This window comes from Siphateles boraxobius, unplaced genomic scaffold, assembly GCF_051911475.1.
Source record: "Siphateles boraxobius isolate OS27281-9 unplaced genomic scaffold, OSU_SipBor_1 46, whole genome shotgun sequence".
Taxonomy (NCBI): domain Eukaryota; kingdom Metazoa; phylum Chordata; class Actinopteri; order Cypriniformes; family Leuciscidae; genus Siphateles; species Siphateles boraxobius.
In genome coordinates this window covers 20262658-20277268 of record NW_027509097.1, presented here as the reverse complement: position 1 = coordinate 20277268, position 14611 = coordinate 20262658, and the positions used below count along the sequence as shown (strand labels likewise).

General features: G+C 38.4%; 2 long non-coding RNA genes across 2 annotated transcripts; one reads left to right on the top strand and one right to left on the bottom strand.

The window, feature by feature from the left end:
* The first annotated feature begins 4914 nt into the window (after positions 1–4914).
* Positions 4915–7950, top strand: LOC143710308 (uncharacterized). The gene is made up of 6 exons (XR_013194523.1): positions 4915–5023; positions 5874–6085; positions 6194–6270; positions 6373–6426; positions 7090–7147; positions 7245–7950. It is a non-coding gene; the product is annotated as an uncharacterized LOC143710308 (long non-coding RNA).
* A 1504-nt stretch (positions 7951–9454) lies between these two features.
* On the bottom strand, positions 9455–11195 carry LOC143710307 (uncharacterized). The gene is made up of 3 exons (XR_013194522.1): positions 11159–11195; positions 10325–10366; positions 9455–9729 (listed from the first exon to the last, which is right to left on the bottom strand). It is a non-coding gene; the product is annotated as an uncharacterized LOC143710307 (long non-coding RNA).
* Positions 11196–14611: the final 3416 nt, after the last annotated feature.

The window sequence follows — 14611 nt, the reverse complement described above, 5'->3', positions numbered from 1 at the left end:
ATATCATGAAGCCGGTTTAGGTGGCTAGCCAGCTATGTTTCAGTTTAGTTTGCGTCAACCCTGGGTTTTAGGGACCATGAAAGTGGTTTGGCTTTTAGCAGTGTTCATCGCCATAGTAACTTACACTCCACGGCTAACCTGGTCCGGGGCAGGTTATGTTCTAGGTAAGAGGTTGCAAACTGAACTTGGACCAATCAGCTGTGAGCAAAGTGACACATGTCTGATGCGATAAAGTCACTCCACCTGTTTCTACTCCAAATTAATGGTCACTACATAGCAAATGATTTTTAAAGACAAAATCGTCTGGTTTTTAGTGATGCTTATTTAGAATAATAAATTTGTATGGTTTAGATATTATTTATGTAATTATTATACCCTTTATCAATCACACATGTACAATTTTAGTTCATCAATTATTATTAAGCAGTTTAAATGAATAAATATATAAAGGTAATATAAATACGCTTTAGCATCAATAGATGAAGCTATAAAATGACTACATGTGAGCTTATATGTTCAATTCTCTCTATACATTTATCAGCTGTATAAAATAACTTTTACTTGCACTGATATACAGTAGCGAGACTTTTTCTTTTAGTTGTCCTCTTTCATAGACAGCTGTTTTCTTCTTGCTGTGTAAATTTGTTTAAATTCTTACTATTTGAATACTTTTATTTAATAAGTGAATTGCGCTGCTTCTCTCACAAGAAATTAATCTCAGTTTCACTCTTTCTCAACATGTGATTGGCTGTTCGCTACTGATGTCACACTTAAACTCCTAAACTCAGGATCAAAGCCTGAGTTGACAGAGAAAGTTGATGATCAGCATCATGGTACCAACAAAGCCTGGTTGGATTGGTTTGGTTTTGTCAACTCTAAACTAATCCTGTAACCCTGAGTTTGTTCAACTACCATCATGGTACAGGCCCCATATCAGGTGTGATGAATCTTTAAACACTTTAACACAGCTGAGGGTGAGGTGCAGTGCGACACCTGCTGGTCATTTTTAGTCAATCCTTTTCGCGTGCTTGCTGTTCTCGATCTTTATAATATTGAGAACACTTTACTGTCCACATCATTTACTAAAATAAGCCTTAATCTGTGAGGCTTAATAACAGAAACACCTCTGTTTAATTCATCACAGTTTAACAGCACCACAAGCTACATGCTCCAAACTGATCATACTGCTTAATCGCCTCCTCTCATAAACTGTTAATCTCTTAATCATGATGGGGATTTATTGATAGTGTGCTCTCCCAGTTATGTCTGTGATTCAGACTACTTTTCAAAATGAAGGTTCTCCCAAATAATTTCCATTACTGCTGTGGCTCTCCCTCTTTGCCTTAAGACGATGCAATGTCTCCACAAAATATAGCTACACTTAGATAACAGTTTATTAATGAAAACGAATTAAATAATGCAATAAATTGGTCAGTTTCTGCAAATCCTTTTGGTGTGCTTACTGTAAGTTCGATGCCATCGATCTTTATAATATTGAGAACACCTTACTGTCCACAGCATTTACTACAATAAGCCTTAACCTGTGATGCTAAATAACAGAAATACCTTTATTTAATTCATCACAAACATGCTCCAAACTGATCATACAGTTGAATCGCCACCTCTTAAAAACTATTAATCTCTTAATCATGAAGGGGGATTTATTGCATTATTTAATTAGTTTTTACAAATAAATTGTGATCTAAGTGTATAATTTTGTGGAGACATTGCATCGTCTTAAGGCAAAGAGGGAGCTCCACAGCAGTAATGGAAATTCTTGGGTAGAACCTTAATTTTGAAAAGTAGCCTGAAGCACAGACATAACTGATGGAGAACACTATCCAATCAGAAGCGAGGGGTTGATAAAGTCCCACCCACCAATGAAAGGAAATATTGAGTAATACATTTGTTTTGTCAGTAATAATGGAAAACAAGACATTGCGCTGAATTTCGTTTTTTTTGTTTTGATTAAAAAAACGAAAAAACGAAAAATCAAACTGAATGTTGTTTTTTCGTTTCAGGCCAAAATTCAAATAAGGAAAAATGACCTATTTGTCACCCAATTATTTGGCTTCATTGACTGAAAAAAACTATTGAAATAGCCTAAATGTAAACATGTTGGTGCATTGACTGTTGTCAGGGTGGTTATCAGACAAAAGGAAGAATGGAGAGGAGGCCCTTCTTATAGTATATTGCATTCCTTCGCAACATAGGTTACTTTTGCCTTCCCTGTACTCCTGCTCACTACAGTTTTGAGGATTCCTTTCCAGATAACCACTGGCAAACACCTACAGTAGGTAGTCAACCAGAATGCCTATTACCGCCGCGGCAAAAATAAACCAGTCATTTCAAAATCATTCGCGAAATGACCGCCAGGTGGCGTAAATGGATATTGTGCAAAACAGCAGCAATTGCAGCATTTTGAAATGTAAGTGTAATGTCAATAAACAGTAAGGGTGAAATACTACAATTATGGTAAACAGAATAGAATTTTTTTTTAGGCCAGAAAAATAGAAAAAATAGAGACGAGAACAATATAGCATATATTTCATATTGTAGACGTCGGTTGGCGACATATGGGCCTTTGACACAGGACGCGGAATGCGCTGCGCTATGAAACACATTAGGCTTGTTTGAGATTAGCAAAATCTGCGCAGAACCGATCACCGGTGATCAGCGCGTAATGCATGCTGGTTAGAAATGTGTCCGAGTGTGGTCCGTCTTGCTCTGATGTCATGCTGACGTGTGTCAAAAAGCTCTCGCGAGCGCTAGGCGCACGTGTCGGATTCTGCAGTTGTGCGCAGTTGCTCTCCACCGACTGCGCTGATCAAAAGCATGATGGGAAACGACTTTCTGACGACACAGCTTAATGTTGATTGGTTTAAACAACCGTGATGTATTGTTCTCTTTTAAAATGTTTGATTTTAAAACTTGGATATCATGTTTTATGTGTATGTTATGTGTGAATATTCCCAAACTCTCGGACAGTGCGATCTCTATGGGTTATGCAATTTCATTTTATTATAAAAACAAAAAAACACATAGCCTATGTCTGTATTGAAGAAAAAATGATTTATTTATTTATTGTAAATAAGATTATTGACTTATTTGGAATGGAGTTAAATAAGTACTTTGGGTGTCTTGTTCATTATATTTATTTTCATATAAAAGCAACAGAGCTTAAATTACATCCAGTTTATTAGCAACACTGTGCACGAGCGTGAATCCCGTGAATCCCGCGATATCCATCATTGATCTCGCAGGTGCCAGATCCACTGCGAGAAGCGAGAACTGTTCGGCTTGCCTACGCTTTTTTCACTCCTCCTCTCACTGCAGCCGCCTACACTCGACTACATTTCAGGTGAGGCAAGGCGCATCTCAAACAAGCCTATTCATTTCGAAGGCTTGCGCCGCGAAGACGTTTTATTGCTGCGTCGACCAAAGCGCAAGCGCATCGGTGCGCACCATTAGGCTTGTTTGAGATGAGCAAAATCTGCGCAGAACCGATCACCGGTGATCAGCGCGTAATGCATGCCGGTTAGAAATGTGTCCGAGTGCGGTCCGCCTTGCGCTGATGTCATGCTGACGTGTGTCAAAAAGCTCTCGCGAGCGCAAGGCGCACGTGTCGGATTCTGCAGTCGCGCGCAGTTGCTCTCCACCGACTGCGCTGATCAAAAGCATGATGGGAAACGACTTGCTGACGACACAGCTTAATGTTGATTGGTTTAAACAACCGTGATGTATTGTTCTCTTTTAAAATGTTTGATTTTAAAACTCGGATATCATGTTTTATGTGTATATGTACTCTCGGACAGTGCGATCTCTATGAGTTATGCAATGTCATTTTATTATTTAAAAAAAAACACACACAAAAAAACATCCATGTCACAGCCTATCCCAGATAGCAAAAAATATCGGCACGGCTTCTTTTTGCCGCCGGCCCCAAACTGTCGGCTATAGGTGCGCCCCGCTGGCGGAGATGAAACGTTTGCCGCCGAATACGTCACTCCCATTTCTTGCGAGATGCCGCCGGCGAACAGCCGCCGGGCCGCCGACTTCATTCTCTCTGGCGGTTGCCGCCGTCTAATTGAACCGCGGCCGGCTGGCGGCAAGCCGCTTTGAAATCGACCAGCCATGTCATTGGCATGAGTGGAACTGACAGCATTTTAACATTCACATTTAAAGCGATTATAATTATTATGTGAATTATATCAAATTTTGTTGTTGTTGTTGCTCCAAAGTCATTAGGGTTTATAACAGATTTGACTCAGTCTGATTCCATGATAAGGTTTAGGAAAATACATTTAAATTACGTTGAAACTCTGAAGCGATTCAGTGATATGCCTATGTAAAATATATAGAATTATTTTAGTCACTTAAGGTGACAATTCTTTACATTTCTTTGATTTATGCACAATTGAGATGCACAAATAGTCCAAAAAGAATTCCTTTTGTAAAACTTACTTGGCAATAAATATCTTTCTGATTAGGTTTTAAAATTAATATTTCATTCATGGTATGAACAATTTAGCAGAATAAATGGATGAAGTTAGACTTTTCACCAATGCCTGAAATCAGTGAACAGTGAAAGACATCTGCAACTTGGGCAAAAGCTTGGGTATGCTTTAGATTTTTTTTATTAATTTGCAACCATGGTAATATTTATAATAAACATGAAAATCCCTGTTTTGACCTGAAAGATAAAGTGAAATATTTAGAAATATTTTGTCTCTCTGTCACCCCAGGAAATTTCGTTTATGTCTTTCATTTTTTTACAAGCTCGATTTTTTTATTTATTTGACCTTTTACAGGTATAAGGGATTAATTTGCAATTGCGAGTTTTGCAATCTGTACAAATGTTTAAGAAAGTATTAAAGCACAAACAGAGAAGTACCTCCACCGGCCGAGAGGGGCAGTACCTAAAAAACGGAAGCAGATTTACCAACACAACAGTGGCCCCTCGTCACACGATTTCAGTATTTGGAGAGGATATCCTATCTAGTCATTGACTACGATCTTTAAAGTAAGTACATTTTTCCTTTTTGTGTAACGCAATATTATGTTCATTTTTTACATTTTTAGTTCATCTTTTTCAAATATGTTCTTGCCTTACTAGTCAAGCTAGTAAGTTAGCCTTGTTTACAAAGTTTCCGTCATGTTTCTGACATAGCTAACGTTAGTTAGGCTAACGTTACTTAGTTTCTTCCTGGCGTTAGTTTTTTCTTTTCTTCTTTTAACTATATTTACGTATGTTTATGCCAGTGTGAGTACTACAGTATGTGGTTTAAGATAGTATTGGTCAGTCGAATAATTAACTAACTTACGTAACCAAATCCTGAAGGACAATTCTCCCGCCCACGTGGGAATGGTAACGTTAGCAAAATCTTTACGACAAGAAAGACTGATCAGTATAACTTGTGTTGTTTTCTAACTAAACATAATGATGTTTTGTTTGATTCGACAACCATGCTGCTAGTCTAGTTTAACTTACAGTGTTAGCTAACACATGCTGCTTCGCCTTTTTTACTCACTGAATTCAAGCATGTTCGACATGTTGAAATGTATCTAGCTACAGTAAATCGCCAATGCTTTACATCTAGAAAATGTAAAGCATTTTCATGTGTGTGTATATATATATATATATATATATATATATATATATATATATATATATATATAATGTGTATATATGTGTTTATGTGTATATATGTGTGTGTATATGTATATGATTGTGTTTGTCTGAACATGGTTTTCTGTTGATCCACTTGTGAAAATGACTCGTTTTTTTGAAGGGGTGAGCATTTTAATGTTATTGATTTTGCCTGGAAATTAATCAAAAAGTATACTTTATGCAAAATGTTCTTCTATTTTAGATGGTTCACATTGTTCAGTTTATCAACGAGGAGGATCTGCCATTTGCAGTGGTTCCGCAAGAGTGGCTCAGCGAGAGCGGCTCAGCGAGAGCATGTGCCATTGGCCCCCATTTAACCTCAGCAAAAAGACGAAGGCAACAATTTAGCCATCCTCTGCACACCTCCACACAGCACCTGGGAGAAACATCATTTTAAGTTCATGAAGGGAGCAGGTAAATGGGTCTGACTTGTGTATTTGATTTTCCTGTATTTCATCTGTGTAATTTATTTTCTGTTTATTGTGGATAACTGACTCTTTCATTCATTATTCCCTACTCTAGAATCTTGGAAGTCTCAAGAAAAAAAAAAACTCTAGAAAGATGCATCGATTCCAGAAAAACAGAAAAATGCTGAACTGGTATGTAAAATCTATTGCTGTGATGCTGGATTTGTGATCCTGCCACTAAACTATACCATTTGTTAGATTTTCAAATTTCTGTTTCCTCTTTCTCGCAACCAGGTTTCTCCCCAGTAATCCAGACTCCACTTCACAGAGCCAAGAGTTTGAGTACAAGTAAGTGATGTTATTTGTGAAGTTTTTTTGTCTTGGAAACTATTGCTTCTATTTGATGTCGGCATGAACCGGAAGTTACAAACGACTTTTCTCCAGTGTTGTGACGTATTTAAAAGTGAAACGGTATATTGAACGGAGGGCAGGGTTTTACTCTAGCGCTCCTCTTCTCCATCTCTGCTCATAGCACGGTTTGAGGGGAGTTGCCACGCCCTCGCACCATAGCACATGACCGGAAGAGAAGAGAAGTCGTTTCGAGGGGGGAGGGAAGGGTAACGTATTTGATTAAAGATTATAAGGCTACATGAATTTTAAAAGAATAATGAAGTGCACAGATAAATCATTTATAATAAACACTACAATATTACATATAAAAATACGAATTGTAAAATCTTACTTCAAGAGCAGGTGAAACAAGTTCAACAAACAATGTTGAAGACGTTTGCTTGCACTGAGCAATTAGGCACAACTTGCAAACAGCACCTGTGGTTGTCGGTTTAATTCCCACTGGGGCTACCTGTACATGTAGTAGACCTAGATATAAAGTAAAATTTAAGATTGTATACTGCATATATTACAGTCTGAATCCTTAGCCTTTCACATTTTTTATTTATTTATGAGAAGCTTCAGAGAAATGTAATTTGTAACACTTTTTTGGATTTTCAGCTTGGTGTAGGGGATAAAGCATGTTTTAGAGACATGTTCCTGAAGACCATTGTTCAAAGTAAGTTGGATATTTTTTTTAGATTTAAGTAGATGTGTATGTCCTATTGTCCTCATGCAATTCAAATTAAATGACTCATCTGTATTTTCTATATTAGCCATCCGGAAGGACCCGGCAACCCAGGATGCACTGATGAGGCGGTCCAGGTTAACGTTACGCGTTACCTGAAAGGAGCATCTGACCGTGAAGGCAGAAAAAGGCGCCGCACAGCTGAGAGGGACCCACAGCCGACCACTTAAAACTAGACTGACTACTGACACCCCAGAATCACTGACAACTGGAATCCTTTCTTTATCTTGCAGTCAGTAGAATCAAGACCCCTAAAGAAGTCAGAAGTGTCAGACTACACTCACTCACTGTGGAAATTACTTTCTTTTTTTCTTTTTCAAATAAAGCTTGTAAATCCTTGTGCCACAGGTCAGCATTGCCGTTATAATGGCCTATTCTACTCCAGAGCTTTACTATAAATTACTACCACTTATCATATTGTTAGAAATGGCTTGTAAATGTAGTTATACTTTTATTTGTTTGGTATCTTGCACATTATTTGGTATCAAATATCCTCTTTACTTGTCATAATGTTTACTGGTAATTTTTTACCCTAGAGCTGTCCTTTTTATATGAACACTTATTGTAAGTGTTGTAATTTGCTTGTAAGGCTGTTTAACCAAAATTGAATTGGAAACCTGCATGTTAGTATATTGATTTATTTATTTTTCTGTTATGTTTCAGTGATCTGAAATATCTTGTTTAAATGACAGTTACTGTACTTTGAAATGTGGAATAAAAATGCCAATTGTAAATTTGTCTGGTTTGAGCAATCATTATTCTTGCTAAACTGCATGCTATAAATAAAAAAATATATATATAGCCAGAATAAGCGGCGGCAGAGCGCTCGAAAATAGCGTTTGCCTCCGCGGGCCGGCCGCTTAACGAAGGCGGTATGAAGGCGGCTGCCGCTTTTAAAAAGCGGCTGCCGCCGGCGGTGCGCCGTCCAACGTGTTTGCGATGTCGCCATTCTGACGCTTCTACTGCCGCCGGAGAACCGACGGTGGTCCGCCGACTCATTGCTATCTGGGATGTCTGTATTAAAGAAAAAATGATTGATAAACACTTATTTGGAATGGAATTAAATAACAAGTACTTGTTATTGTCTTGTTCATTATATTTATATTCATATAAAGGCAACAGAACTTAAATTACATCCAGTGTATTAGCAACACTGTGCACGAGCGTGAATCCCGCGATATCCATCATTGATCCCGCAGGTGTCAGATCCACTGCGAGAAGCGAGAACTGTCCGGCTTGCCTGCGCTTTTTTCACTCCTCCTCTCACTGCAGCCGCCTACTCTCGACTACATTTCAGGCGAGGCAAGGCGCATCTCAAACAAGCCTATTGACTTGCTCGCGCGCACAACTACAGCTCGCAGCATCCTGCGGTGGATATCCAACCCGGCCCACATCCAAGTGTGACGTCAGAAGCCACGCCCATCCAAGCGTGACGTCGGAAGCCACGCCCATCCAAGTGTGACGTCGGAGGCCACGTGATTCGATTTGTTGTACACATGCGCAAAATAGCGCTGCTTCCTGTCGGAAATATTTTTACGGTTATCATAGTTATTGGTTTATAATAAAGATGAGGTTATTTGTGTAGAGGTGTGACGCTACAGATTGTTGGTGCAGTTAAATTGTGACGCTTTTTCAGGCTTGGAATAGTATAATATACATATAAGGGAGCCTCTATACTAAAACGAATTTTTGTCACTTTCTTAGTGATCCAAACTGCACTTATAGTTACCCCTTCCAAATAATAAAAAAATAAATGTAAACTTTTCGTTCGACATTGACAACTTTTCGACATTTCTTTATAGAAATATTGCTTTTTTACAACCAAAGAATTCACTTAATGCCTGTTACAGCAAATGACTTTGAAATCAAATATAGAACAGCAGAATGGAATTTATGTAAACCTTAAATTAAAGAACCAATATGGTGAGACTCAAAAATTAGAATATCATGCAAAAATTAATTTATTTCAGTAATTCAACTAAAAGCTAATACTAATAGACTCATTACATCGAAAGTGAGATATTTCAAGCCTTTATGCGTTATAAATTTGATGATTATGGCTTACAGCTATGTTGAATTACTGAAATAAATGAAGTTTTGCACAAACATATAATCTCAGGAGTATTTCTATAAAATTTTTTTTTTATTCGAAATGCATGAAGCATTTTGAAAATTTCAAATTACACAAAACAAATTAAAAATGTATATCAATCTTTAAACTGAAAAAGTGGAGTGAATCTTACTTTCTTGAATTATGCTGTATATTGATTAACCTCCTTAAGTTGAACTAATTTGCTCATTATCAGGTAAAATAACAATGGAATCAGCATGCAGTCACTAAATGATATGGCCAAATATCAGAAGGCAAAACTCCAGAATGATTAAAGCATGAATTTATTTATATATAAACATGTATTTATTTATATTATATGAAAGAACAAAATTATTTGTGCTAGAACAAAAGCACCAAAAAGATCCCCTTTCCTCCAGTTGCTGCAAGAATGGCTTCAACTCTGAGAGAGAGAGAGAGAGAGAGAGAGAGAGAGAAAGAGAGAGAGAAATAGAGAGAAATATAAATTTGTTAACATGCTGAACTGAAATATATATTTCTGATTTAACACTTAACACTTATTAAATGTTGGAGTTGTAGAGAGAGAAAGTCAAATATTCATGTTACTGACTTATATGGTTCTCAAGATGAAGAGAAAATGAGAATTTCTCTTTAGTCCTAAAAGTGCAGCAGGGACATTCAAACCACCCATCCAGGCAGTATTGATCTGCATCAGGCTTGATCTGAAAATGTGTAGGATGCTGTAAAACATGACAATGACAATAATTATGTGATCTTCCCATTAATCTAGAATAGATAGAAGGATACATAGATAATTTGCCACGCATACACAGTTATCATGTATGTAGTGAAATTATTCAGTTGCTCAAACAAGTTACTTTGCATTTGCAAGGGTTGTAAGTGATAGGTGATCAGACCAAAACGTTTTAACCTAGCTATCGTTAAATTGTTAATACCATTTCAGACAAACCTTTGGCTCGACAGTTAATAGTCCGCTAACTTGATTAGGATACAAACCAATGTTTATTTTTACTTACCGGCATGGCAAACAATCACTTGCTTTCAAAATTGTAGTACTCCTGAAAAGAAGTATAATATAGTTATGAAAGACTGCTGATGTGATGGCTGGCTTGCCATCACTGTATTTACTGTATTTACTATGAATCAATAATAAAACTTATTCATGTTACAACAGTTTATCATCACATTACATTATCTAAACATGTATAACTTCTTTGCATAGCAAAAAACTTTTTCAATATGCAGTATTTACAACTGACATAGTGACATATTCTCATATTCTTGATCTCATATTATTTACAAGTAGAATAAGATTTACAGGATGTAACGTCACACATAAGCACTGAAATAATAATAAATTTTTCATATTTACCCTTAATCCAAATAACAACATTAAATTGGTGATATAACAATGCAGTTAGTATAGTATAATAGTAATAGTATACTAAACAAAATTCTCAGTTAAGAATCTAACGTAGTTAACGTTACTGATAGGAAATTCACTAAGCCACATGTAACGTTAACACACAACTCAGTTAAGACATCGCAGGGGAGTTAAATGACCAAATATGTAAGTTGATGATAATTCTAAGCTCTAAAACAACATCATCAAACCTTATTGATTCGAATTACATCGATATTTTGACAAGCATTACATAAGGCGGGCTTTCGCGCTGAGCAGGCATTCTAGTCAAGTGATCAACCGCACCAAACTATTATAAAAGTGATAAGAGCTGCTTTCAACAGGTAGCTAACACATCTCATTCTCATACAACGCATTCTTATATTATGTTGAACAGTGTTTATACTAAAACCGCAAGTGTGTTTCGTGCATTTTGTTTCGCAGTTACCTTCGTCTTCTCTCGATGCTTCTTCCAGTGTTTAATTGTTAACGTACATTAATGAGAACGTGTCCAATTTGGGCATGGGCGTGGTAGCTTCTGACGTCACACTTGGATGTGGGCCGGGTTGGATATCCACCGCAGGACGCAGCGAGAGGCTTCTCCGCGCGCACGCCGCGGTCAAAGTTTAAAGGCTTGTTCGACTTGAACCGGCGCTGCACAGACCGATCGGTTTATGACATCAAAGTACCGCGAGAGCGATTAGAGAGCAGACGGCTCCTTATGCTTTTGAATCGCTCTCGCGGTACTTTGATGTCATCAACCGATCGGTCTTTGCAGCGCCGGTTCAAGTCGAACAAGCCTTATAATAGTTCAACTTTTGCCGCTGCGCTCTGTGACGACTATCAGCGCGGCCAATAGAAATGGGACATCCAAACAAACACGGAAATCAAAATGGATGAACGGCTAGTACTGTGTGCGTCGGAATTTCCTGAGCTGTACGATACGATAAGTTTGACATCGTCAGAAAAGCTGTGTCATGGAGACATATCTCCATTCAAGTTGGCATGTCAGGCGTGTTTTAATATAGCCTATATATAATTTGTTCCTTTGTTGTCAGCTTTAATGTTTGAATAAATGTTTTTGTAGTGGCCGTTTGTCAACAAACAAAAGAAATTAAATTTAAATCAAACCTTCAAACGACAACTTCTAGCACCCTGGGCAGGTGATGTACGCAGGCAAGAAATAAAATCAATTCCAGGCTGGTTTCAGGTTTGTGGCTGGTTTATTTGTTCCAACTGAGCAAACAATACAGCATACAGCAATAAATACATGCATATAACTCCTGTGCTGGCCTCACTGCATTGGCTCCCTGTTCAGGTTAGAGCTGATTTTAAGGTTTTGTTGTTAACATACAAAATAGTGAATGGCCTTGCACCATTATATTTGTCTGATCTTCTAAATTCTTTTGTGCCTACACGGTTGCTGCGCTCCCACGGGACAGGACTTCTGACTGTACCTAAGGTTAGGAAGAAAACGATTGGTGAGCGAGCCTTTTCGTTTCGTGCTCCAACAGTATGGAACAGTCTTCCGGCAGATATTAGGCTGGCATGTTCGATTGAGGTTTTTAAATCAAAGCTTAAGACCTACTTATTCACTGCTGCGTATGAGTCCTTAATGTTCAGTTATCTTTGATGCTTTTGTATAGTGGTATTACTTTTTACTGTCTTAATGTAGTGCAAGGGACTGGTAACCTGTCTGGAGTGTACCTCGCCTTTTTCGTTAATGTGGGATGGGATTGGCTGCAGCCCCCTGCGGCCCTGTGTGCTGGGTGGGATGGATGTATGGATGTCTCGATTTTAAATTGTTATTGTACTGTTTGTATTTTAACTATTCTTTTTGTAAAGCACTTTGATTGAAAGCGCTCTATGAATAAATGTATTATTATTATTATTATTATTATCTCTCACGCTGGTAAAAAAAACATTTGCCCATCGCCCAGGTGCTACAGGTCACCTCCTACTTCCTACCTACAGTATATTTACCCTCACCTGTGCCCACTACTGCCCTCAGATGTCTAAATCAAACATTGCAATTATTAAACTAACCAAAAATAAAGACTAAACATATAAATAAAAACAATTAACTAAACAAACAAAGGAACATTACCAATATATATATATATATATATATATATATATATATATATATATATATATATATATATATATTACTAATGTAAACAAAATCATAAAAATAAACAATTTAATTAACAAATTACCACTACTGAAATCAAACTAATGTAGCTCCAACACTCCAGCAGCAGGCACAGCTTCGTCACAGGCCTCTCTAAGATGCTAGTCTTCGTTTGAAGGCGGACAGACCGCACAACATTCACATCTGATCTGACATCCAAAACTTTCCCCATCATCCAGTCAGACTCTCCTTGAGCACACGGTTGGCTCCAACAAAGTTAGTTTAATTGTCAGACCTGAAAGTTGAAACTGGGCCTCGTCTGCAGATGAACCTTCTCACAGAATTTATACAGGAGTCTGTATCCAACGTGTATGCTACTTCCAAGTGTACAGCACGGCTGGTCATACAAGCAAAGAGCACTCCGTATCTTTTGAGAAGACCTCAGTTTCTTTTAACTTCAATGGGCCCAAAATAATCAATGCCAACATGAGTAAAAGGGGCTTCATCAGGCAACACTCTTTCGGCAGGCAAGTCCGCCATTTTTTGTTCAAGGGGTCTTCCTCTGTTGCGTCTGCAAACAACACAATCTGATATGACATTTCTGGCAGCAGAGTTTGCATTTATAATCCAATACTTCCGCATTAAACTGGACAACATGTAATTTCTTCCACTATGACCTATTTGCTGATGAATATGGCGCAGAATTAGTGTTGATAGTGTTGAATAGCAGGACGCTTGGATTCCACTGGCAGTGAGGCTTTGCTTAACCGGCCACCCACTCTGAGAATCTCACCATCCATTACTGGGTCCAATCTATACAGTGGACTGTCCTTGGATATGGATTTCACACCACTCTGCAGCAAGGTAAATTCATCCTTAAACCGTTGATGTTGTACATACCGGATGATTGACAACTCTGCCCTGGTCACATCTTGAGGTGTCAGACTCTGTCCTTTGAGCGTAGCCTTAAAGCTCTGCATTTGGCTTTCCACCTGTTGATGACAGTCTGCAGTGTCCATACTGAGGTCAGCAGAGGCATAAAGCTCCTTTCTCCTATGCCCCAATAACACAAGAGTATCCTTAATCTTAAGAAGCCAAGCTACAGCTACCTGCAATCTCTTCCAAGATGAAAAGTAATGAATCAAGTGGCCCATAGCATTATCTGTATCTTTAACAGCAGCATTCACTGTCAAGACCCTTCTGATCTCAGGGTCAACGCCAGGAATCTCCTGAATGTCTACATCTAATTTTGGCCACCCATCCTTGGACTTATAAAGGAAATCAGGTCCCATCATCCATCTCCTTCGATCCAGGAGATCTTCTGCCCTCATTCCTCTTGACGCTTCATCTGCTGGGTTTTCCTTCGTCCCCCCACTGATCAATATCAGTTGCCTCCCTGATGACTGCAATTCTGTTGGCCACGAAGGTATAGAATCGCCGGTTTTCATTTGATATATATTTAAGGACTGTTGTACTATCAGTCCAGAAAACTGACTTCTCCAGCCTAAGTTGCAACTCCTTCCGTAGCATGCGGTCTACTCTAACAGCGAGGACTGCTGCTGTTAGCTCCAGGCGAGGAATCGTGGTCTGCTTCAGCGGAGCAACTCTGGCCTTCCCCATCATAAATGCAACATGCACTTTATTATCCCTTTCCAATCTTAAGTAAGAGACAGCTAGATACCCCACCTCACTGGCATCAGAGAAGTGATGAAGCTGTATAGTGACAGGGTTGCCCAAGTCATTAGGTTTAATGCAACGATCAATCTT